Genomic DNA, 23,196 nt, shown 5'->3' on the forward strand with positions numbered 1-23,196 from the left:
AAGTTGGAGGTACGTTTGTACCAGGGATGTGGGTCAATCCCACAAAGCACCCTCCCCCTACTTACCATTATCTAATAACATGGCACTCGATAGAAAACACTGCCAATATTGCCTCGGCCCTCTGTAAATATTCACGTGAACTTGTTAGAAAGCTCTTTGGTACATATCCTCTCCATGCCCTAACACTGAATTCCTGATGGAGTCTAGGGGCAGGAAACAAATTGCTGCAATTAACCAGGGGGAACCTGCCCACAGAACGTGTGCTTGGTTAGACCAGCCCATTCATTTGAATGGAGAGGAGCGGCTGTGAGGGGGAAGGGAAAGTATGAAGTAATTCACATTTTTCAATTGAATGACTTTGCTTTAATGTTTCAATTATTTTGAATTATTTCAATGTTCCTAATTTTTATATTTAAATTTTGAGTAGTGTTTGAATATTGATTTAAAGTGTTTTGTGTTTCAAAATATTGCTTTTAACTGTTACATAATTTAAAAAAAAAATTTTTAATTACTATACAACCAGTAGAGCTGCTGCCTCAGCTCCAGGGAGTTGTGCTTGATTCTGATCTCCGGTGCTATCTCTGTGGAGTTTGCACTTTCTCCCTGTGATCACCGAGGTTTCCTCCGGGTGCTCCGGTTTCCTGCCATGTTCCAAAGACGTGCAGGTTGGTAGATTAATTGGCTGCTGTAAATTGCTCTTAGTGTGTAGGTGTGTGGTAGAATCTGGGGGGAGTTGATGGTAAAATGGGAGAATAAGATGGGAACAGTGTAGGATTAGTATAAATGGGTGCCTGATGGTTAGCACGGACACAGTGGGCCGAAGGGCCTATCTCCATACTGTAGTGTAGCTGTTAGTGTAACGCTATTACAGCGCCAGAAACTTGGGTTCAATTCTGGCTGCTCTCTGTAAGGAGTTTGTACGTTCTCCCCGTGTCTGCATGGGTTTCCTCCGGGTGCTCCGGTTTCCCCCCACATTCTAAAGACGTACAGGTTAGGAAGTTGTGGGCATGCTATGTTGGTGCCGGTAGCGTGGCGACACTTTGGGGCTGACCCCAGAACACGCTACGCACAAAAGATGCATTTCACTGTGTGTTTCGATGTACATATGACTAATAAAGATATCTTATCTTAAATATCTTTTCCCCAGTACCTGATTTCTCCCTTTAATTTGAATGGGAACTATTCTGTTTACTCCAGCTCAGCGGGCAACTGTGCCAACCTGAGAACCAGGGAGTGGTTGGTGTTGCTGTGTACAACTCCAGTCCTCTGCAGTAACTCAGTCAACGGGTTGGAAGATGCTACCATTGGCTTAGACACATACCAGAATCAGAATTATTATCACTGACTTAGATGATGTGAAATTTATTCTTTTGTGGCAGCAGTACCATGCAAAGACATAAAATTACTAGTGCAAAAAAAAGAATAACGAGGTAGTGTTCATGGGTTCATGGACTGTTCAGAAATCTGATGGCGGAGGGGAAGAAGCTGTTCCTGAATAGTTGAGTGTAAGTCTTCAGGCTCCTGTACCTCCTCCCCGAAGGTCGTAACGAGAAGAGGGCATGTCCCAGATGGTGAGGGTCCTTAGTGATGGATGCCGCCTTCTTGAGGCACTGCATCTTGAAGACGTCCTCGATGGTGGGGAGGGTTGTGCTCGTGATGGAGCTGGCTGAGTCTACAACCCTCTGCAGCCTCTTGCAATCCTGTGCACTGGAGCCTCCACACCAGGCTGTGACGCAACCACTGCTGGAAACCAGGATCTCTGCAGGGAAAATTGCAGTATAGCAAGTCGACAATTGCATTTAATATGGCCTTCCAAAGGTGGTTCTGGTTTAACTTCCTGTGAATCTATTTTTGCACTGTTCTCTGACTGAACATCTGGAGCTGTGCACAGATGCAAAAATATAATCTGATTTATTTATGGACCTTTACCAAGCAAAGCACATCATCTGCATAGAAGAGACCACATGGTGGCCACAGGCTGGAGAATGCTAAGTTTCCATCTCTGATTTCAATAATCAAAGAGCCATTTAACTGGAGACATCATTAGTTTATACAGCCTTCAGACTAGAGGCTCCATCTGGATCCCTCTGGGACATTTAACATCCGCTGTTGTACAAACCACATCAATTTGCGATGGTAATTCACAGTGCGTCTTGAGTAACAACAGAATGGTGATTAATAATTTTTCCTCCGAAGGATTTTTAGCCATATTTCAGCCCTATGCATTTTTTGATAATTACAGGTAATTTCCATTTGTCTTTTAAACATAAAGTGTGGGCAATGGTCTCCTGATGATCTAGTTCATTTGCTAATGGTTGCTGTGGTAAACTGCTGCTTCCAGGTTCCATCTTTCCTGGATGTTGAATCAGTTCCCAAGTTCTGAATTCCACTCTCTGTAATAGATGGTCCTTTCCTTGCTGCCAAAGTCAGTGTGCCGAGCTTTCCTACAAATTTACTCGGTAACCTATTAACCTTTCAACCCGCACATCTTTGGGATGTGGGACTAAACCAGAGCACCAAACCCAGTCTGTCACAGGGAGAACGTGCAACTCTACACAGACAATAGTGAAGGTAGGAATTGAACCTGGACCTGAGATAGTGGCCCTACGTGCAGCAGCACTGTGCCACCAAATGTGGTGTGACATCGTTTTTTGGTCTGACAGTGCACCTGTGGTGCATCTGGGGCAGTTTTATTATAAGATTTCTTTATTAGTCACATGTACATCGAAACACACAGTGAAATGCATTTTTTATGTAGAGTGTTCTGGGAGCAGCCCGCAAGTGTCACCACGCTGCCGGCACCAACATAGCGTGCCCACAACTTCCTAACCGGTACGTCTTTGGAATGTGGGAGGAAACCGGAGCACCCAGAGGAAAGCCACGCAGACACAGGGAGAACATACAAACTCCTTACAGACAGTGGCCGGAATTGAACCCGGGTCGCTGGCGCTGTAATAGCGTTACGCTAACCGCTACACTACCGTGCCTGCCCATCACTACCGTGCCTGCCCATACTAAAGGTGATAAATAACTGGGAACTATGGGTAAATAAAGGGTGGCACACTGGCTTGGCTGGTGGAGTTGCTGCCTCAGAGCGCCAGAGACGTGCATTCTATCCTGACCTTGGGCGCTGTCTGAGCGTGAAGGTTGAATGTTCTCCCTGTGACCGCCTGGGTTTCCTCCGGGTGGTCCAGTTTCCTTCCACATCCCAGATATATGCCAGGTTGGTAGGATAATTGGCCATTGTGAATTGTTCTGAGTGTGTAGGTGAATGATGGAAGCTGGGGGGGAGTTGATGGAAGTGTTGGGAGAATTAAAGAATGGGATTAGTGTAGGATTAGAGTAATCAGTGCTGACTCAATAGGCCAAAGTTTCTGTGCTGTATCTCTCCATGACTCTATGACATCCACACAATATGCCCTCTGTCAGAATTTCCAAAGGTTATGGTTTTGGTGGGCTCTAATATTTCCTACAGCCTGTGGTAGTCAGTCTAATGGCTTGATGCCAACTGATGCTGCTCTTCATTTATTGCATAGCATTCAGTTAAGAAAAGGATTTATTTCGACAGGCTGATTGAAGGGAAACGGAGACACAAGGGACTGCAGATGCTGGAATCTGGAGCAAAGAACAAACTGCTGGAGGAACTCAGCAGGTCAGGCAGCATCTGTGGAAGGAAATGGGCAGTTGACATTTTGGGTCAAGACCCTTCATCTAGACTGAGATGGAGTCTCGACCCGAAAGTCGACAGTCCATTTCCCTCCACGGATGCTGCCTGACCTGCCGAGTTCTTCCAGCAGTTTGTTTTTTGATTGATGAGAACGGCTGAGAAAGGATCTCTGGAAAATAGCTCTATTTATATGGTAAGTGCTGAATTTTACATCCTGGAGACAGCAGACATAGATCGTTAAAGACACAATAGCATGGTGGTTATGTTACTAGGCTCATACCTAGAGGCCTGAATATTGATCTGATATGTGAGTTTGAATCCAAAGAATGCAGCTGGGAAATTTTAACTCAAGTAAATTAACTCAGCAACATAAAGCTAGCGTCAGTGGCACTGATTAAAACTCTGACATGTTCACTCCTATATTTGTGATTAAGCACACACATTGCTGTCCAGGTAAGATGAAGATATGCCTACTTCTTTATTACCCTTGCTGCTGCAAACTTTCTTAAAGGGGAAATGTACTGTGTTCTTAAAATGGAAATAATCACAGTAAAGATCAATGGCATGTTGACTGTGAAACTGCTGGACAGTCATAGAAACTAATGTCCTTCGGAAAGAAAACTTGATCAACTCCTTATTGATTCAACAAGTTTCTCAGTTCAGGGGCCATTAGAGCAGGACCATTCATGTCCCATGAACTGGTTTGCGACAATATATAAGCTCCACATAAGTCTCCTCCATCTGACCCTAACTGGGCTAGTCCCATCTCTCTCACGTGCTTGTCACAGAATTGTACAGCATAGGAGGCCCATTGTTCCTGGACCTCTTCATCAAAGGCCTCTCTAATTCTTCCCACTCTGATTTCCTTTCCCCATAACTCAGTGTGCAAAAGCCATTGCGTATTAAAGTAGATCATGAACAGCATCTTCCACTCTTCACCATGGTAAGTTGTCCTTGGCCCCAAGGACTGTCTGTATATAAGGAGTGAAATGGTGTGAATATCCCAGGCAGTGAGTGAGGCACACTGACAAAGAAACTGCCAGAATGGACTAATTTACTGAGGGTTTTGTGAGCTCTGTGTAATCTACCACTGTACAATGATTTCCACCATGAATGACCAGACCCTGGAGCACAATGTCAGCAAGGACCCCTAACCACCTGACCCCTTCTACACTGGAGTAGAAGTGCTCCAGGAACTTGAGGCATGGACTTGGAGAATGTGAAAGATCCGCTGGTAGCAAGGTCCCAACCACGGTGATCCGCTCGTTTGGAGCCAGGGACACTGCCTGAGGGATCCTCAGGGGAATAAAAAAGCCTTAGTCATGGATTGTCATACAGCACAGAACCAGGCCCTTCAGCCCATTGAGTCTGGGTCATCCATTTTTACACTGATCCCATTTTACTCTCCCCATGTTCCCATCAACTGCTTCCCAGGTTTTACCTCTCATCTACTGACTTGGGGCAGTTTATCATGTCCAATTAAGCCACCGACCTGCACATTTTTTGGGATGTAGGAGGAAACCAGAGCACCTGGAGGAAACAAATGTAGCCAGAGGGAGAATGTGCAAACCCCATGCAGGCTGGTCAGGACTGAACCCGGGTCGCTGGAGCTGTGAGGCAGCAGCACTACCAGCTGCACCACTGTGCCATCTTCCTGTGTAGTTTAGAAGCTGCAGCAATGGCTGAGAGGGCCAATAACCTTGGCCATTGCTCTTACATGAAGCCTTTGGTGCCCCGATGCAGGGCTTCAACCCAAAACATGGGCAGTCCCTTCCCCCCCCCCCCCCCAACAGATGCTGCTTGACCCGCTGAGTTCCTCCAGCAGATTGTTTGTCGCTCTGATGTCATGTTGGAGTGGGCATTACTCATGACACCAGATGTACTGGTGATTGACTTAAATGGCAACATGGCAGCAGAAGTGACTGCACAGTGAGAGAGAAGCAAGAGGGCTGCCTCCAGCTCAGTGGTTTGAGATTTTAATGAGCACCTTAACACAGTTTTTCCACTTTCTGTTAGTAAGGAGATGACTTTACCCGAGGCAGTTGTATCTGCCTAGGCATACTCCCACTTTCTTGAGGGACACAGTTCAAAACGATGCTAACCTTTCTTCAGCCAGGCAGCTCCAGCTCTCGAGTGCCAGGCAGCTGGGGTGGGAAGGGAGGTTGTCTGTGTACCGGCCGTGTGAGAGACAGTCGCCCTATAAATAAGAGGCAGTCCCACCTTCAGATCTTCCAGTCTCTTCAGACTCTCTATGTGATACAAATGTCCTTTGATGCTCAGACCCACCTCAGTTAAAAAAAATGATGTTTTTCTCTTGGCTTTCACTATAATTCTTCTTTTCCCTCTCCCACACCAGAAGAATTGGTAGAAAATGAAGCCACTCCTTCCTCTTACTATCAACACCTCTAGTAGCTAGGCCGCACACTAACTTTAAACAAACTACTCTTTACCAGATTTATTAAGCTTTGCACATGATTAGGAACATGAGGTTTCCCAGAGAATTTGCCATGATACAGTAATTTAGATAGAATGGACTCAACACTTTGCAAGTTCCCATCATGTTCAAAGATGCAATCCTATGAAAGGTCCAGGGATTTTGCCTGTTCCCAGCCTTTGGCTCACCTCCTTGCTGATGACCTGAGTAGAAATGGTAGTTTCCTGGCAAATTCAAAAAAGGAAAAGCTCCGCCTTTTCAAAGACATAACTTCCCTCCAAACTCCACTGTAATCAGGAGTGTTTTCCCTGGGAATGTTTGACAGGACAGTGTAGGGGAAGCTGTGTCAAATTCATGCTGTCCCTAGATGGGAAATATTTGACAGGATAGTGTAGGGGGAGCTTTTCTATGCATCCAACTCATGTTGTCCCTGACTGGAGTTTTTTCGAGAGGTCAGTGTGATGGAATTTTCACTCTATCTAACATAGTATCGCTGCCCTGGGAGTGTTTGACAGGACAGTGTACATCTATGTACCTAACCCTTAACAGACCTGCACTGGGACTTTGATAATGTGTGGGCGATTCAAGCTGTTCCAACCTCTGTCACATACTTGACCACAAAAGGAACCCAAGAGAAGTGCCCTTTAATTACAATGAAGCAACAGCATCCAGCTTGTCATAGTGCAAATGGATTCCAGCTAAGCACATTTGTGACTGATAATCTCTGCTGCTTGGATCTCACTTCCAATTTGCAAATGTGAGTCACTGTCAGATTGCATCAAAGATGAGCCATCAAAGTGAAGCAGCAAGCTTTAAAGCTCACAGCTGCGTGAATGACTCCTTCAGCAATGGATTCAGGCTCACTGTGGGATTTGAGCGAACAGTTTATATGTCGGTTGCGGAAGTGCAGCACTGTTGCAGGCTCATTTCCTCAAATTACCATTCACGACTGTTCTGCTTTGGATTCTATGATTGTGTTGGGGACAGTGGTTATGATACGGGCTTCAAGATCAGAAGATTGAGTTCAAATCCTACCAAGGGCAGTGCGAGAATACAGACTAAAAATAAACCAATAGTGTCTGTAAAAGTAAAAGTGAGGCTACTGAATCCTTGGAAACATTCCTGATTGATAACGGGAAGGAAATATGCCATCCTTCTCCTGAGTGGCACGCGATTCACCCTACACCAGTTTTGGCCATCTCTTATCCACCCTCCTTGGGCCAGTGAACCAACTGGAGGAGGGGAGCAAACGCGAATTGTGCCAGCGTCCCAAGCATGAATAAAGCCCCAATCAGAGATAAATTACTCTGTGGGATCTTGCTGTGCGTAAACACAGTAGCGGTGCGTGGGACAATCAGGTTCTGCAAAGCACCTCAGCCTGGTAAGAGGGGTGCTACCAATGCAAGTTTAGTCATTCTCTCTGTCAACAAATGGTCTGAACAATTCCTCCATCTTGCACACCATGATCCCACACGTGATGCTAATGAATGACCACTGTGCATTCTTGGTGCTGTGGGTCTAGGAAGGAGAGAGGCCAGCACACAACTTCCTTCCCTGTTCTCTAATTCCTCCAAGGTACCTGTAGTCTCAAGCGACACTTTTTAAACTCCCTGTTCCAACTCCTGCACGGTTCCTATTCAACCATTACTCCTTTGTGTGCTGACTCCTTGATTTAAAAAAATCTCAATCTTGCTTTAAAATCCCTCTATGGATGCACCCCTCCCTCTCTCTCTAACCTCCTCCCTCAGTTCTGCCTGTCTGACTCTGCTCTCCTCTCACGTTAGCCTCTTATCATCCCCAGACTTAAACAATCCACCACTCTTCAGTCCTTCAAAATTCCTCTTAATTATTCATTGGGTGATTGGTCACCAGCCCTGATATCTTTGCACATGGCTCGGGGTCAATGTTTTTGTCTGGTCACCCTCCTGTGAAGTAAACTGGAACGTTTTTGCTACACAAAAGAAGCTTTATTAGCTCATTGTTGCAGAAGCCCATTAGACCAGAGGCTGAGCTGAAATGAAGCTCGAGCAACTCTGCAACTCAGCTGAGAATCCAAGCCAATGAATCAAATTTGAGAATCCTGAAATGTCAAAACTTCCAATCTGTCAGAAGCAACTCAAATGGAATCTCATTAAAAATGCTCACATACAGCTTCAAGCTGTTTTATGGTTATATCTTTGCCTGTCAGTCTCACTGGTTTGAGAAAGAGCTTAATGATCAAATTTCATGTAATATGGATCTTGAAGCAATTATGACTTCAGAAGACAGGCATTTAATCTTTGTTTGCAACAAACAGAGAATAAAACATTGCTGTATATTGATGGATTACAAACTGCTTTACCTATTCAAATCTCCGAATATCATGTGGAATTTTACTCATCTACAGACTGTGTAAGGATGAATTGCCCCAGGTTCTTTCACTGGGAGGCTAGGTAAAAGTATTGTATCCAAATAGCCCGTCCTCCTCTTGCATCTGTCCCCACTGTTGGCACTGTGCATCTTTATCCTTTATCTGGATTCACCTAATATTTAATTAATGTCACTGCTTCTCAGGACTCTCCATGTCTATTTTATCTCCCTTGCTGGGTCATTGCATTTCTGAGCTCTTCTAAATGCATCCATCAGTGCAATGTTTAACTTCTGGCAGTACAACCTCTCTGCCCGTCTGACAGAGCAGTGCTCCCTCAGTAAAGCCCCTCTGATAATGGGCACTCCCTCAGTACTGCCCCTCTGACAGTGAGGCACTCCGTCACTACTGCCCCTCCGACACTGTGGCACTCCCTCACTACTGCCCCTCTGACAGTGCGGCACTCCCTCACTACTGCCCCTCTGACAGTGCGGCACTCCCTCAGTACTACCCCTCCGACAGTGCGGCACTCCCTCAGTACTGCCCCTCCGACACTGTGGCACTCCCTCACTACTGTCCCTCTGACAGTGCAGTACTCCCTCAACACTGCAGCGAGCATCAACCTCAGTCCATGTGATGAAGTCCCTGAAAATGCAGCTTCCTAACAGAAGAAGAAAGGTTGCTACTTACAGAGGGAAAGCTAAAGCAGGTACCTCATCACAGCTGACTAACCCCACACCTTCATCCTAATGATGCATCAGTTACCAATGCAACTTTTTCATCCAAGTCAAGCACAGCCTGTTCCTGTTGCTTTGCTTTACCTGCATAATTCCTCTCCCTTCTTAGAAGCAGATTGTCTGCAGTATACAACCGGTGAAGGAGGGGGATTTGTATCTGAGGGGCTGGGATTGTGGGGTGACCACATGGTGATCACTGGATTAGATTACATTGAGATACAGTGATAGCCCACACAGTTCAACAAGCTTCATGCTGGTGTTTCTGCTCCATATGAGCCCTCTCCCACCAGGCTTCACCATCTCTTTCTCTTGCTTCATCCCTCACATGCTTCCTGAAGACTCTTATCACTTAGAATTCAGCCCATTGTGTCCAATCCAGCCTTTCAGGAGAGCTCTCCTGTTGTCCCATGCCTTGTTATTGTGTCCCCAGGGTCCTCCATCTTTTTCCCCTTCAAGTATTTATCAAATTCCCTTGTTGAAGTTCCTTCTGAATCAACTTCCACTGTCTTTTCGGGCAGTTTGTTCCAAGTGCACCAATTTGCTGCATGGTATTAAAACAGGAGGTGCTGGAAATAACCTGCATCTGTGGAGGGATAGAGAGAGGGAGGGAGAGAGGGAGGGAGAGAGGGAGGGAGAGAGGGAGGGAGAGAGGGAGGGAGAGAGGGAGGGAGAGAGGGAGGGAGAGAGGGAGGGAGAGAGGGAGGGAGAGAGGGAGGGAGAGAGGGAGGGAGAGAGGGAGGGAGAGAGGGAGGGACATTTAATGGTTCAAGTGGACAACACCACCAGAATTTAAAATAACATTGTTTCTCTCCCTTACATGTATTATGACACAGAGGGAGGCCATTCCGCCCACTGGATTTGTGCTGACTTCAAGTAGGATAAGCCCCTCAGTCCTGTTCCCCCTCTTATTTCTCTGTACTCCTGCAACTTCTCTCTCATGTGCTCATCAACTTTCTTTTGATTGCTTTGCCATTTACTCACACCAATGGGTAATATACAGTAGCCAGTTAAACTACCAGCACATCTTTGTGATGTTAAACCGGAGCACCTGAAGGAAACCCACGTGGATAGAGAGTGTGCAAACTCCACACAAACCGCTCCTGAGATCCGGATTGAACCCCGGTCCTTGCAGTTATGAAACTGCCCACCTTGCTGAATATCTCTGGTGTTTTCTGTTTTTATTTCAGATTTCTGGCAACTGAAGCTTTTTGCTTTTTTTTAAACTTGCTGAAGGAAATGATTTATTTTCAATTCTGCACTGTCAATGACCACAAATTTGCTTCCTCCGGGTACCAAACTTTTTAGCTGTGGAAGCAGTTCTATTAACTCCAGAGAAAAAAGTCCTTCATTATTTTTAATGGTCCTTCTGAAATATCTTGACAATCCCTCTCCACATCTGCTGAATACGGGTAATATTTTCACATTTGTGCATGCAGATGCTTTGACTTGTCTTTATTTAGTTAAATAATAATGACTCAATCAGGGAAACCAACTAGACAATGCATCTGTAAGTGTAAGAGGAAGCAAATGTACCTAGAGCCAAAGTTGAACACTTAGTTACTGACACATCATAGGCTGAGTAGCTCCTTGGAGCCAATTATCTGAATTATAGGATGACACCAAATCTCCGGCACAGAACCAAGCCGTTCAGCCAAGGTGGCCCATTCTAGTGCTCATGCACCACAGCAACCTCCTTCCACCATCCTTTATTCTTCATGGAGGCACAAGAGACGGCAGGTGCTGGTACCTGGAGCAAATAAACAAGTTGCTGGAGGAACTCAGCCGGTCAGGCAGCATCTGTGGAGGGAAATGGATAATCGACGTTTTAGGTCGAGACCTTTCATATGAACCCAAATGAAGGGTCTCGACCCAAAATGCTGATGCTGCCTGACCTGCTGCATTCCTCCAGCAGCCTGGTTTTTTATCCCAGCTTTATATTTTTATCTCCTGTCACATGTCCACCCAACTTCCTCTTATATGTATCTCTGACGTGCTGTTCCATCACTCCCAGGGGAAGTGAATTCTACGTTCTTATCAATCCCTGGGAAAGAATACCACCATAACCTTAAAAAAAACACTGCTCTGACCACCTCTCCGAAAGGAAGTGGAGTCTCTTATGATTGTAAACTGGCATAATTCTTGTAAATCCATGGTTCGCTTTCTACAGTGCCTCTGTGACTTTTCGTCTTGTAAAATGGAAACTCGAGCTGAAAGTGGTATTAATCTTAGTCATGTTTAAAAATACTTATTTAAGCAGTGGACTTAAAATAAAGGGCTATAAAGAGATCACTCCTTGTGCCATTACTCAGAGTCTCTCTGTCAGCTTGGCCACAAAGGAAATTTGGCTTTCATTTTCGGCTGAAGTGGCATATCCAATTTCATCTCGTAGCTAAAGTTTACAGCTGAGGTCCTGTGTAATTTAAAGCACCCTTCTCCCCCACCCCACCAAACCCCCAGCCTCACTCCTTGAGCATGCGCACACACACACAAACGCACTCACCATTTCATTATTCAGCTATACTGATCAATATTTTACCACACTTAAATGAAGAGACAATACATAACCGTTAAAAAAAATCAAATTCTTAAAGCTTGCTGCATCACTGCACGAAGCAACCCAGGAATCAATTTAAAGGCAATACAACAAACGCCATCCCTCAAGTGGTGCTGGAATTTCACGAGGGAACTAGGCAGCTTCCTGACTGAACAGCAGTATAGAAATCATAACTTAGGGTCAAGGTAGGAAGAATGCAATGGAAATTAAACTGTGGAAGAGATTTAATGAACCTTTGCCTGTTCTTCTCTCTTGGTATCTCTTCACCACCTGCTATCCTTGTGTACCAGACTGCAATTAAGTTACTGCGGTTCCGGTGAACTTAGTTCCAGTTTATAGTCACCATAATACCTCTAGACAAAGGGAGATTTCAGTGATGCAGTTCACCATGGCTTTCGATGCGACAGCATTGCCTATGGTTCACTCAGGAAAAGTGTGTTTGAAGGTCAAGACTTCAGACCTGACACAAAACTCACGGTTTACAGGCAGCAGTGATCCCTGCCTTCCTATATCTTTCCCACATCTGCCCTACCTTCAACAGGCACCACAAGGCACTTAAAAGATACTACCAACACTTTTTCAGCAAAATCCTCCAAAGTTATTGGAAAGATAATCAAACCAATGTCTATTCTATCCCAAGCCAACATCTCCAGCATTAAGGCCCTAATTAATCTTAGTCGGCTCCATTGGCAAGCCATGTAATTTGTCTCCCTGATACCCAAGATGGACATTCTACGCCAAATGTACTGCTGAGGCTTTATAAGGCATTGATCAGACCGCATTTGGAATATTGTGAGCAATTTTGTGCCCCATATCTAAGGAAAGATGTGCTGCTCCTGGGTCCAGAGGAGGTTCACAAGAATTATCCCAAGAATGAAAGGCTTAACGTATGAGGAGCATTTGATGACTTTGGGTCTGTACTCAATGGAGTTCAGAAGGATTGGGGGGGGGGGGGGGGGGGGGATCTCATTGAGACCTACTGGATACTGAAAGGCCTGGATAGAGTGGACATGGAGAGGATGTTTCCATTAGTAGGGGAGTCTAGGCTCCGAGGGCACAGCCTCAGAATAAAGGGATGTCTTTGGTTGACTTTGAGAGAACTGAGGTGAGGAGGAATTTCTTCAGCTAGAGGGTGGTGAATCTGTGGAATTTGTTGCCACAGAGGGCCGTGGAGGCTGTCATGGGTGTATTTAAGGCAGAGATTGATAGGTTCTTGATTGGTAAATGGGTGAAGGGTTACAGGGAGAAGGTGAGAAAATGGGGTTGAAAAAATAATCAGCCATGATTGAATGGTGGAGCAGACTCAATGGACCGAATGGCCTGATTCTACTCCTATATCTTATGGTCTTATGGACTATTCCAAGCTCCGTCATGGGAAGAAATACCAGGTGGACAGAGGGAAAGAAGTCAAGGATGTGCTCAAAGACTCCTTAAAAAAGAAATGGTATGTCCTCACCAACTCCAGGGAATGCCTGGTCTATGGTGACTCAGATTGAAGAAGAAGCATTTGGGATGGTGTTGAGAACCTCAAGTCCATGTGTTGGGAACACACAGAAACCCTGTGTACATGGTGGCAGGAGCACACCACCTCACAGACTGACCATGGTTTGCATATTGGCCTTGCCCCAGAACCGGAATGGAAACAAGTCACCCTGGATCCCAAGGGATGGCCTAAGAAAGGGCAAATTGGGATGGAAGGATTTTTGTTAGGTAACAGTACTAAGAATTATGGAAAGCAGCATGGGGGATGGGAGCAAGGCACAAATCAGCTAATTGAAAGGGAGGGGATGGGAATGGAAGCAAGATCGAGGGGCTAAATCATGTACTCCTGCTCCTAGTGTGGAATTATGTGGATCAGTAATGGAATTCTGGGAAATTGTTCACTTCTTTCTAATAACTGTTGCCTTTGGAGCCTAGACTTTCAGATTATAAACCCTTCAGACAAATTATGGGTCACATTAGCTGCTTGGAAAAGAATAACACAAGTCAAGGGTCTTTCAACTGATTCCAATACCCAGACTGAGAAGTCCTTTTTTGTCATGATTAAGGCTCAGGAAACAGGAAGCTTGGCACCAGTCATAAGTCAATTAAAATCCAATCATTACAATTCCTGACATCTGTCTGCCCCATCAAACTTGTAATATAAAATAATAGTCCAGTATTTCCTGAAACTTTACAGTGATTCAACAACAATCCATGTTTCTCAGGAGCTTTTACGTAACAATCAACATAATTAAACAGCAATTATTGCTGCTGCCTCATGGTGCCAGTGACCACGTTCAATCCTGATTTCCAGTACTGTTTGTGTGGAGTTTGCACGTTCTCCCTGTGACTGTGTGGGTTTCCTTTGGGTGCTCCAGTCTTCTCCCACACCCCAAAGACGTGCAGGTTAGTAAATCATATAAATTACCCCTCGTGTAGGGGGTAGTGTTGTAAAACAGGTTCGAGGTCTCAGAGGCAAGGACTCTGAGCACAGTCTTAGAGATAAATGATTTATTTACAAAAGACAAACTCAGGGAAAGGGTAATGGGAACAACACACACACGCGTGCACTGTTTATAGCGAACGTGGGAAAATTGCAACAGGGTTAGAATACACACACACACACACACACACACACACACACACACACACACACACACAGAACTAGGTACAGACAATCAAGGAAAAACAATACGAAACCTGCCACCCTTTGACTCAGTGCAGGCACAGCTCTATGGTACCAGGGATACTAACTAAGATGTCCCCAACCCTTTTTAACAGTGCACACCTCACCAATGATTTCTCCAGCGCCGTTTCACAATGCTCAGCCTGGAGCGAAGCAGGGTGAATCCCTCAGAGACAAAGAGGCCAAGCCAAGCACATGGGGCACTCTTTATAGTGCTGGAGGGATGGGGGGTCCAGCCTAGGTAATTTAAAATGGCCAATGGCCAGATGTGCGCTGATGGGTGGGGTGGGGCCAAACCTTGATTGGCAGTGGTGTGTCTTCCGATCAGGTAGGGACAAGGCTGTCATCCGATCAGGTAGGGGCAGTGTTGTCAAGTGACAGCCACAACCCTCCACAATACAGGTAGTCACAGAATCAACAGAGAATTGTTGGGCATGTGAGATAAAAGGTTACAGGGAAATAAGAGGGGGTATGGGATTGATTAGATTGCTCTGAGAGCCAGCATACACTCAATGGGCTGAATGGCCTCCTTCTCAAAACTATGAGAAGAGTTATCAGAAATGCTTTGGGTTAAGGTAGGGTCAGTGTAAGAACAGGTGCTTGATGTTTGGTTAGCTAAGGGCTGTTTCTGTGCTGCATCTGTGTGAATTTATGACTACGATATTTAGTGGTCTCCATGATCCCAGAACCAAATCAGCTGGCTATTCTCGCTCATAACTTCGAAATCTTCTGCATCCACTGAACTGCTAATCTGGAGTTAGTGTTGAGAATTTAGGCAGCTTCTTCCCAACGTCTGTAACTTTCTGGTTTCCCTGTGCTACATTTATACCGAGTTCATTTGGTCAACCCATCCATTGACTTGCAGCATGTACGTATCTTGCTTACTTTATCCTAACAATTTTGGAGACTTCTTGTGTTCCCTTGAGTCTAGCAAACCATCATATGCAATGGAGTCAAAAGAGAGACTGCAGTCATATGCAAAGAGTGTCTTGGATAAATTAGCTGTTCTCTTACCCTATTTACAAGCCTGCATGTTTCAACAGTTATTGCTTACATTGCACTTTACCCACATAGAACAGTACAGCACAGTATGGGCCCTTCGGCACACGGTGTTCTGCCGACCTATATAAACCTTATCCACATTCTATCTATTCCCCCTCTCTACTTTACCTCCCATAACCCTCTATTTTTCTTTCATCCACATGCTTATCTAAGAGTCTCAAATGATGCTATCATATCAGCCCCTACAACCCCCACCCCTGGCAGTGCATTCCAGGCACCCACCATTCCCTGTGTAAAAAAAACCTACCTCTGACATCCCCCCTGAACTTTCCTCCACACACCTTAAACAGGTGACCTCTAGTATTGGCCATTACTGCCCTGGGGAAAATATGCTGGCTGTCCACTCTGTCTATGCCTCTCATAATCTTATACACCTCTATCAAGCCTCCTCTCATCCTCTGTCACTCCAAGGAGAAAAGCCCTAACTTGCTCAGCCTCTCCTCATAAGACATGTTCTCCAATCCAGGCAGCATTCTTGTAAATCTCCTCTGCACCCTCTCCAAAGCTTCCACATCCTTCCTATAATGTGGTGACCAGACTGAACACAATATTCCAGATGTGGTCTAACCAGGGTCTTATAGAGCTGCAGCATTACCTTTCTGCTCTTGAACTCAATCCCTTGGCTAATGAAGGCCAGAACACCATATGCCTTTTTAACCACCCTATCAATTTGCGGGGCAACTTTGAGGGATCTGTGTACTAGAACCCCGAGATCTCTCTGTTCCTCCACACTGCTAAGAATCCTGTCATTAGCCATTTACTCTGCCTTCCAGTTAGATCTTCCAAAGTGAATCACTTCACACTTCTCCGGATTGAACTCCATCTGCCACTTCTCTGCCCATCTCTGCATCCTGCCAATATCCCATTGCAACCTATGATAAACTTCTGTACTATCTACTGCACCACCAGTCTTCGTATCATCTGCAAGCTTACCAACCCACCCTTCCACTTCTTCATCCAAGTCATTTATAAAAATCACAAAGAGTAGGGTTCCCAAAACAGATCCCTGCAGAACACCACTAGTCACTGACCTCCAGGTTGAATTCTCCCCTTCTACAACCACCCGCTGCCTTCTGTGGGCAAGCCAATTCTGAAACCACATAGCCAATTTTCCACAGATCCCATACCTCATGACCTTCTGGATGAGCCTACCATGCGGAACCTTGTCAAATGCCCTGCTAATATCCATATATACCACATCCACTGCTCTGCCTTCATCAATCTGTCTCGTCACTTCCTTGAAAAATTCTATTAGGCTTGTGAGGCACAACCTGCCCTTTACAAAGCCATGTTGACTATCCCCTATAAGACTATACATCTCTAAATGCTCATAAATCTTGTCCCTAAGAATCTTCTCCAACAGCTTGCCCACCACTGATGTAAGACTCACTGGTCTATAATTCCCAGGATTATACATTTTATCCTTCTTGAACAATGGAACAACATTTGCCATCCTCCAATCCTCCAGTACCATTCCTGTGGACAGGGAGGACTCAAAGATCATTGTTAATGCTCCAGCAACCTCTTCCCTTGCTTCTCATAGTAACCTGGGGTATATCCTATCCGACCCCGGGGACTTATCTATCCTAATGCTTTTTAGTAGCTCCAACATTGCTTCTTTCTTAACCTCGACATGCTCCAACGCATTTGCCTTGCACCTGGGAGGCAACATACCATCTGGGAGTCTCATTCTTGTCCACAGAATCTCCTGTCTGTTCCCCTAACCAACGAATCTCCTATCACTATCGCAGTCCTCTTCCCCCCCCCCCCCCCACCTTCCTTTCTGAGCCACAGAGCCAAACTCTGTGCCAGAGACCCCGCTACTGTGGCTCTCCACTGGTGATTCATCCTCCACAACAGTATCCAAAACGATATACCTGTTATCAAGGGAAATGCTCACTGGCGTATCCTGTACCGACTGCCTATTCCTTTTCCCCCTCCTAATGGTCACCCAACTACCTACATCCTGCACCCTAGATGTAACTGCCTCCTGGTAACTCCTATCTATCATCTCCTCAGCTTCCCAAAATGATCTGGAGTTTATCCGGCTCCAGCTCCCTAACGTGGTCTGTAAGGAACTGCAGCTGGATGCATTTCCTCCAGGTGTAGTCCTCAGGGACACTGGAGGTCTCCCTGACTACCCACGTCCTACAGGAGGAGCATATTTCTGCCCTGACTGCCATTCCCACTGTTCTATACAAAGAAAGTAACAAAGAAAGAAAGAGAACTTACCAAAAGAAGCCTCTGCTCACCTACTCCACCTCTTGAGCCAAAGCCTCAATTCTCCACTCACACAATGGCCGCTTCGCTTGACCCTAACTTCTACAGGCCTGTCTACTCACCACAGGAACAAGAACCACAGAAACTGGCCTACCTTTTTAAACTGCTTCCCGCTCTAATGATACCATGGCAAAGGAGACTTCCCGCTCCCATGCTTGTACTACTCACCACAGCAACCCCATACATCTTCCAGTAGATAACAACCTTGGAAAGGTCTAAACATATCTGAACCGTTGACAGGTTGATGATCCCTCTAAGGCAGCATAATCCTTGCTTCCCTTGCATTTCCTGTTCCTGCTTACCAATTCTTTTTCTATTTGGTTTGTTGCAACTATTTATTGATCTTTTGCTATGCATTTACAATTATTTTATGTAAGGTGGAAGGAATGTCCATCTGAGGGGCTTATTATCTTTTGTGACTAGCAAGGCTGTCTCTTTGCCAAGCCTGTGGCTTGTTGTTAATGGCTTCCAGGCCTGAAGATACAATTAGCAAGCAGATATGGTACATTTTAATCAGCAGGCCTTTGTCCTCTGTTTTCAGACTGTTTTGCAGCTTAAATTCAAATTCTTGTAGCTAAAATGTGATCAATCATTCTGCTGGAGTGGATAGTGGTTTTAATCTTGTTTAACTTAAAATGAATTGGTAATTTTCTGCACACTTAAACCATAGAACCAGAAAGGGATAGAGCATGGAAACAGGCCATTCGGCCCACCAAGTCTGGACCTACAATTAACCACCTGTTTACACTAATCCTACATTAATCCCTTTTTTTTGATTCTCCCCACGTTCCCATCTGATTCCCCCATATTCAACCACTCACCTACACAACAATGGTCAACTAACCTACCACCTTGCAAGTCTTTAGGATGTGGGAGGAAACTGGAGCACCTGGGAGAAACCCACGCAGTTACAGGGAGAACGTGCAAACTCCACGCAGGCAGCACCAGAGGTCAGCATTGAACCCTGGTCTCTGGCATTGTGAGGCAGTGGCTGTACTGGTCACACCACCGTGCTGCCCACCCTGCAGTAAATCTGAGAATGAATTATTCCTCTGCTTGCTCACTGACACTGTCCCCTAGTCTGCCAGTTCACAGATTTTTAAATTATCCTAATTCTGAATCCTTTCACGGTCCTGTCTTTATCGCTTCCTCCAGCTCTATAACCCTCTGGCACCCATTCCACTGCCCTCAATCCACCATTGATACTGTTTCTTTACTGATCATTGTAGGAAAGGTATTCAGAATTTCAACAAGAAATTTAAGAGGTGTTGAAGTATCTCAAAAGACAAGTAGTTTTGGAATTGGGTCTAATAAATAGAAAAAGTCATAATATTAAAATTGGGAGGTTAAATGTTTAATCAAATAGATTACTAATAATAACTATTTCCACTTATATAGCCATGTTAATTTGACAAAAAATATCCAAATGTGCTTTGCAGGAGCATTATAAAAGATGTGCATTATATTTGCATGTAATATGGATCACAGCTTCTCAGCATTGGTCCTTGAATACAGCGGTGCTATCAAATAATAATGGAGAGGAGGAATGTACATGTAATGTTGGTTATGTTAGAATAAACAGGCAACCCAGAAGACTGTGGGTGGTGCCTGAATCTGATTCTTTCCAAGGTGGGTAGAAACAGCTAATTCGATCCAAGCCAACCCACACTATAATGTTATGCACTGGTGCTCATACTCCAGGAGGTAACCTAAAAAGTAGATTGCTAAAACACTTATTTTATCTCCACCCTTTGAGATAGTAAGCAAGTACTTCAGGCAAACTTGGTCATTGTGATAGGTTTCAAGGATAGGAGAGAGGTAGAGAGGCGGAGAGATTTAGGGAGGGAATTACAGAGCTAGGCTTGGTCCAGATACCAATGGAAGAATGAAGGAGTAAAATGTTTATAGGAGGTTATAGGAATGGAGAAAGACAGGCCAATGAAGGGATTCAAAAGCAATAGTCTTAAAGTCTATGCACTGCCAAATTGGGAAAGAGTATGGGTGAGTGAGCATGGGAGTGTGGGGTGTTGGCTCATTGGAGCTGGTGCAGCTGGAAGTGTTGTGAGGTACCCATGGGATAAGGAGCAGAAGATCAATCAGGGTTCTGTCCCTCAACACCATGCAAATGGCTCACTCCCTTATGGGTAGGTTCCAGGGGAAGATTGCAGCAGCCTTGCCTGTGGTGCCCCACTGATCTCACCATCACAGGCCAGGTGTTGCCACCATTTATGCCATCTCTCAGGACTTCTGCCGCTTGCTGTTTTATATAACCCAGTCCAATGCACAATTACAGTTCCATACCCAAACTGATCAGGACTGGGGAGCAATACATGCAACAACTCACCACTACGTAGCACCTTTAAAGAAGTAAAGCACTTCACTGGAGCTTTACAAGATAAAACTTTGAAAAGGATAAGATTTTAAGGCACAACTTTTAAGAGGCGGAGAGATTTAGGGATGAAATGCGAGAAAGGCCCAGGCAACTGAAGGCACGTGCACTGGTGAAGCAAAGAAATTTGGAGATGCACAAGAGACCAGAATACTGAATGAGCTTCTCATGCCAGAATCAACAATGAAGGTGGACTTATAGATACATCAAGTACCAGAGTGGCATTCAATAACATCGATAAGAAAACAGTTAATATCATCAAGGATAACCAAGGAACTCATAAAACATTTAGGAGAATGCATTAATCAAAGTTTAATCACCATTGGTACAATGGCAGTTCTAATCAAAATTACAAAGAAGTTGTGCAATTTATTTCAGCTGAAGCTCTGCGATCTGTGTTCTAACTAGCATTAAGTCGCATTCAGGAGCCTGCAGAGTTCGGTACAACAACAGGCTGTCTGCTTGCACCAGCATCTACCAAGGCAGACAAGCCACCATTCATAAGTATGACAAATAGAGAAATGTGCATGAATTAATTCATTGACGCAATGGCATCAACATCTTGAGCTTGAGATCCCCTACCGTCAACATCCTGGGGATCAGCATTGACCAGAAACTTAACTGGACCAGCCAGACAAATACTGGGTTGCAACAGCTAGACAGAGGCTGGGTGTCTTAATAGAACATAGAACACTACAGCACAGTACAGGCCTTTCAGCCCACAATGTTGTGCCGACATTTTATCCTGCTGTAAGATCTATCTAACCCTTCCCTCCCACATAGCTCTCCATTTCTGTATCATTCATGTGCCTATCTTTTGGTATTGGTATTGGTTTATTATTGTCTCTTGTGCCGAGGTACAGTGAAAAGCTTGTCTTACAAACCGCTCGTACAGGTCAATTCATTACACAGTGTAGTTACATTGAGTTAGTACAAAGTGCCTTGATACAGTACAAGTAAGAACAGTAACAGTACAAAGTGTCACAGCTACAGAGAAAGTGCAGTGCAATAAGGTGCAAGGTCACAACAAAGTAGATTGTGAGGTCATAGTCCATCTTATTGTATGAAGGCCAACACTCCATACGCCTTCTTAACAACCCTATCGACCTGGGCGGCAACCTTGAGGGATCTATGGACGTGGACCCCAAGATCCCTCTGTTCCTCTACACTACTAAGATTCCTGCCATTAACCTTGTATTCTGCCTTCTTGTGGTGAGTGAGTTACCTCCCAACTCCCCAAAGCTTCCCCACCATCTACAAGGGACGTCAGGAGCTTGATGGAATACTCTCCACTTAGGAATCCTCTGCACCGTGAAGAAAACAGCCTACTTTAGCTGGCACCCCATCCCCTTGAACATTTGCTCCTTCCACCACCAGTGCACTTGAGGCTGCAGTGTAGACCATCTACAAAATGCACTGCGGTCCCTTAGCATGGCTAGTCTCTCAGCAACTCCCAAAACTGTAACGCTACCATTTGGAACAAGAGCTGTAAACTCATGGGGACACTACCACCTGCAGGTTCCCCTCCAAATCACACGACTGTCCTGACTTGGAAATATATTGCAGTCCCTTTATCAAATGCTGGATCGAAATTCTGGAACTCTGCACCCTCGAGCATTGTGGGGGTTTCTTCGCCACACAGACTGCAGTGGCTGAAGAAGGCAATTCACACATCTCCACAGGAGTACCAGGGTTAGGCAGTAATTGTTAGCATAACTGGAAACATCTCATAAGCGACTTTAGAAAAGGAATAAACTGATTCACTTGGAGCTAAGATTTTTGTTGCGATTTATTGCATTTAGGTCCCATATGATACCCTTCTTCAAACCCTGTAAGAGAAGAGACCTTAATCAAATGGTACCTCTCTCTGCCTGAATCTTTAATATGCTTCATTGCCTAGACTCTTATACACATCATTAAAAATGTATGGCTCCAGCTCTCCTCCTGCCGGCAGATCTGCAAAGGAAAAAAGTCATCACTGAAAGTAGCACATTAATCTTGCCACTGGATTTTAACCATTTCTGTTCTAATTGACTTTCACTGGGTGTTGTTGTGAACGATGGAATCAGGGAAGTGAAATATTTTCTGCACTTTCCTGTACTTAAGAGCAGAAGTCATAATTACACTTATAAATTAGAGTCATACAGTAACACGCCCTTTGACCCATCCAGTCTGTATTGACCATTGAGGACCTTTTCACACTAATCCCATCCATTTTCCCATCAACTCCCCAGTTATCACCACTCACCTACACATTAGGGGCAACTTACAGTGGACAATTAACCGCCCAACCTTTACATCGTTGAGACATTGGAGAAGACTCGAGCACCCAGAAGAAACGCACGTGGCCACAGGGAGAACGCGCAACCTCCACAAGAATAAGAACACAAGAAAATAGGGGCTGGAATAGGCCACTCGGCCCCTCAAGCCTGCCCTGCCATTTAACATGATCATGGCTGATGGATGTTGGCATTGTCCTCTTCTGTGCCATTTCCCCATAACCCTCAATTCCTCAATCTTTCAAGTGTTTATCTATATCCACCTTAAATGTGTTTAATGATACGAGAGGACAGGATTGAATGAGTGTCTGGACCTGTGATGCATCAGCTCTACTTAGATGCACCACTGTGCCACACATCCTTCACATCAAACTACTCTACTTTACCATAAGATTATAAGACTATAAAACATAGGAGCAGAATTAGGCCATTCAGCCCATCAAGTCTGCTCCACGATTCAATCATGGCTGAATTTGTTTTCCCCAATCCCATTTTCCTGCTTTCTCCCTGTAACCCTTCACCCATTTACCAGTCAAGAACCTATCAATTTCTGCGTAAAATACACCCAATGACTTGGCCTCCACAACCCTCTGTGGCAATGAATTCCACAGATTCACCACCCTCTGGCTGAAGAAATTCCCCCTCACCTCAGTTCTGAAGGGTCGTCCCTTTATTCTGAGGCTGTGCCCTCTGATAATAGACTCTCCTACTAATAGAAACATCCTCTCCACATCCACTCTATCCGGGTCTTTCAGTATTTAAAACAACTGTGCCTCAAT

The 23,196-nt window shown here is 45.0% G+C and overlaps 1 protein-coding gene across 1 annotated transcript in view; it reads left to right on the plus strand.

Moving 5' to 3' along the window:
- Positions 1-3,684: 3,684 nt before the first annotated feature.
- Positions 3,685-23,196, plus strand: part of LOC127585472 (dynein axonemal light chain 4-like) — a 31,297-nt gene continuing 11,785 nt past the window's right edge. Inside the window, exon 1 of the mRNA XM_052042947.1 lies at positions 3,685-3,860. The gene's annotated coding sequence lies outside the window, so the exon portion shown is untranslated. The remainder of the gene's footprint in view (positions 3,861-23,196) is intronic.

The sequence above is a fragment of the Pristis pectinata genome, chromosome 33 (genome assembly GCF_009764475.1).
Source record: "Pristis pectinata isolate sPriPec2 chromosome 33, sPriPec2.1.pri, whole genome shotgun sequence".
Lineage (NCBI taxonomy): Eukaryota > Metazoa > Chordata > Chondrichthyes > Rhinopristiformes > Pristidae > Pristis > Pristis pectinata.